Below are 3980 nucleotides of genomic sequence, written 5' to 3' on the forward strand. Positions count from 1 at the left end.
GGAACCCTGCCCACGGCCTCTAGGCAACCAGTCCCAGAGAGACCTCGCTTCCTCTCCTCTCAAGTGAGGACTGGGGAGTCTCAGGAGAGACCTGGCATGGCCTAAAACCATTTGGGGAAAGCAGAAAGCAAAGACAAAAGAAAAGAAAATGAAAAACACCAAACCGTGGAGTCTTCTAGAAACGTGTAACCATGACTCCAGCCTCTCAGCTGACCGTTCCTCTCCTCTGCGACAGGAACCCAGCAGGTTGGGGTGCACAGAGCTGAGAAGCCCCTGATTCAGGCAGCATAGCTTCAGGATGACCCCAGCGAGGCGATAAGCAAGGGAGGACGATGGAGGAGAGAGAGGACCCCGGGGCGTGAGGAGGGAGAAGAGGGCACAGGCTCCCCAGTTCCTGGCCCTTCTCCCCACACTCCCAGACCCTGGAGCCCCAGTCTCATTCCCCATCCCAGGGAACACCGAGTTCTGGAAAAGCCCCCGTGGGAGAAGGCAGAAAGATCAGGGGCACAGGCAGGAGCCTTGGGCAGACAAGGCAGGGAGTTGACCTCATAGGACCCAGCATCCTGGACTTCCTGGGAGTTTATGGAGTCAGAATTGATGAGGGCTCATGATCAAAGAAGTTGTAGGGTTGCAGGAAGAAGCCCACACTGTTCCCCACTGTCACCGTGTTGGGAATGTCCTCTGCATGTGGGATGTGCAGGAAAGCGGCTGTTGCCTAGGCCACCAAGTCCTAGTAGGGGAAGAAAGGGGGTCATGAAGCCCTGCGCTGCTAAGGACACCTCTGCAGCCTCAGAGGATTCACTTTGGGAGCCCACCATCACTCAAGAGGGTTTTAAATCTTTAACCTTTTTTTCATAGTAGCCCAGAAGTCAAAGCATAAGGAATCAACTTCATATTAGGAACGACACCAGCCTCCCATGTCCCAGCCTGCAGCTGCCATCTCTGACATTTTCCATCACGTCCCCATCAGCTTACCCATCCTAAGAGAAATGATGACACCCACAGGCTACTTTAGCACCTCTGCTGACTCTGGAAGAGTTCCCAAACTGTAACTGAAGGAAGGAAAATGGAGGAGAGTAGATCAGGTTTGGGTGGCAGAAAAGTTCAACATTTGGAAATTAATCCTTTAGTGCTGAAGACAGAAACGGAGAAGTTTTAGGTATAAGAGATGTGGTCTTCCCTGGTCATTCCAGCCCTTCTGAATCCTGGGGCCCTTAAAGGACTCAGTCCACAAGCAGAGACTGAGAGAGCTGCTGCCTCTTGAGGAGAGGCTGGAACCTCAGCCAGGGTCTGCAGATGAACTCCCAGCTTAGGAAGTTTCCCCCTACAAATAGTGAGCAGATCCACAAAAGCACGGAAGCAGGAGTCAGCTCAGCCCTTCAGGTGATCACGGGTTTTCAGGCCCCCCGCCAAGAGAAGGTAGGGCTGATCTCTGTGCCCCACCAACCCTCCCTCTTCTCCCACAGTCAGCTGACCTTTCCAGCAATGGTCTCATTGTTGATGAAGTCAGCAAAGTCCACAGTGGGAGTCCAGGGGTCATTCTGATTGAAGATGCTGGTGCTGCTGGGCTCTGTCTCCTTCCTTTGGGTCACGGCCAGCTGGTACCTAGAGATGTTCTGGTCAGGGGTCCATGGTCACCGTCCCTGTCCTGCTGCCTGATCATCATGGAAGGGAGCTGAGCCCATGGACCTCAGCTTCCCAGCTCATCCACACCCTCACCGTGATGTCACCCTAGTGTGCAGCCATTATCCTGCAAATCCCACATCCCACCTAGTGGGTGGTCCAACACCTTTTTTTTTTTTTTAAGATACAGTACTTGGGTGATCTCTTTCTTTTTCTTTATTTTTTGACCTGAGCCCAACATCTTATTATGTCCTTCTCCTGTTGATCCCTTTGGGGCACAGCATTAGGAAAACAGGAAAGTCTTATCTGCCTGGGCTTTAGCCTTCCAAGGGGACCATGTGTCTACTGTAGGCCTTTTGATAACCAGGAAATGTTTTGTTTTCTTACCTCACCTTGTGTACAATTTGAACTGGGTTCCCAATTGCCCCTCCCAAAATGCTGTTTTCATCTCATCCACCCACCTCCAACAATATTCACCACCCACCTTCCCCAGCCGACCACTCTCTCCGTGGAGCTGTTCTGGGGCATCGGCCCCCCAGCAAAGCTGACCGTCTCGATGCGATAGCTGTGAGGGTGCCTCCACTTTTTGCTCTGGTTGCTGGCCAGGTACAGGTAGTGAGGGGAGGCCCCTCCCAGGGGAAAGGCAGCCTGCTCCTCAGTCTCCAGCTGCTTCTGGGTCACCTGCAGCCTTAGCATCTGGTGCTCAGGGCTCCAGGGTACCATCATGGGGACAAAAGCCATGTCCTCAGCCCAGACACAGCTCTCCAGTTTTGGGGGCAGGGGGGCTGCAGAGGGGGAGAGGAGGAGGGAGGCCTGGTCAGGCAGCTGCCCTGCCGCCTCTGGACTGTGTCTGTACCTGTCTTCAGAGTGGGGGCCAAAGAGAAGACCAGTCTGAGTGTGTCCCCTGCTTCTCTACCCTCTCACCCAAAGATGCCCCCAATCTTTCTGCCCCCTCTACTGGAATCATTGCCTCCCCTAGGGAGTCTTACCTCCACGTCCAGATCCACCTTGTAGTGGGCACTGTGGGTGTGGACGGGGCCCAGCGTGTGTTCGCCAACCTGGTTTCCATATCTTCGGGCAGTACCAAAGAGGAACGCTGAGCTGATGTAGCCCGTGGCATGGAATTTGACTTCTATGGCCCCACTGGGGTAGAAGACCATATCCCACACATAGTCATAGTTGAGCATCGTGGACACAGACCTGAAGACCAGCACTGTCTGCGCAACGCCCCCAAAATAGTGGGAAAGAAAATCTGAGTGGTGTCACCTCAGGGGCAGGCCCTTGTTCTGCTTAAACACACCAAAGGCATCATGTGGTGTCTTTGGGGCTTGAGACTCCACAAGGAAGTGACAGTCCATGTAGGTGGCCCGGTAGGGGCGCTCTACAGGAATGGAGTGTGGGGAAGTAACCCATGCCAATGCCATTATTCATAGGGCGAGTGAGCATTGCTGTGGTGTATTCCCACACCATAAACAGTGCTGGCCACTTGAAGGCTGATCTTGTAAGCCAGTCATTCTCTTTGTAATCGAATGTCAAAATCCTAGGACCACTGAAAGCTCTGAGGCCAAAGGAGAAAGTCCACAATGAGAGGACACTTGATTGCTCTGGACACTGAAGCGGGGGCCCTGAAGATGGAACTGCAGAGGGGGAGTTGGACTCGGGGGCACCTGGGACTTTAGGGACCAGGACCCACCTGTGCCATCGTCAGGGATCACCACCACATTCACCCGGCCAGCCTCAAACTGCTCCTCCAGCTGGGCCAGACTGTCATAGTAGCGACTTGGAAACAACACCTTCTGGATGGTCCACTGGGCAGGGTCCAGAGCCTTGTGGTCTACCTGCAGCGCCAGCCACACAAGGTGCAGGTAAGATCCACCTTTTGTGATGCTATCAGATCAGATCAGATCAGTCGCTCAGTCATGTCCGACTCTTCGCGACCCCATGAATCGCAGCACGCCAGGCCTCCCTGTCCATCACCAACTCCCGGAGTTCACTGAGACTCAAGTCCATCGAGTCAGTGATGCCATCCAGCCATCTTATCCTCTGTCATCCCCTTCTCCTCCTGCCCCAATCCCTCGCAGCATCAGAGTCTTTTCCAATGAGTCAACTCTTCGCATGAGGTGGCCAAAGTACTGGAGTTTCAGCTTTAGCATCATTCCTTCCAAAGAAATCCCAGGCCTGATCTCTTTCAGAATGGACTGGTTGGATCTCCTTTCAGTCCAAGGGACTCTCAAGAGTCTTCTCCAACACTACAGTTCAAAAGCATCAATTCTTCGGCTCTCAGCCTTCTTCACAGTCCAACTCTCACATCCATACATGACCACAGGAAAAACCATAGCCCTGACTAGACGGACCTT

The 3980-nt window shown here is 53.4% G+C and overlaps 1 pseudogene; it reads right to left on the minus strand.

Moving 5' to 3' along the window:
• Positions 1 to 6: 6 nt before the first annotated feature.
• LOC104990418 overlaps positions 7 to 3980 on the minus strand; it is a 5469-nt pseudogene continuing 1495 nt past the window's right edge.

The sequence above is a fragment of the Bison bison genome, unplaced genomic scaffold (genome assembly GCF_000754665.1).
Source record: "Bison bison bison isolate TAMUID 2011002044 unplaced genomic scaffold, Bison_UMD1.0 scf7180017864180, whole genome shotgun sequence".
Classification (NCBI taxonomy): Eukaryota; Metazoa; Chordata; class Mammalia; order Artiodactyla; family Bovidae; genus Bison; species Bison bison.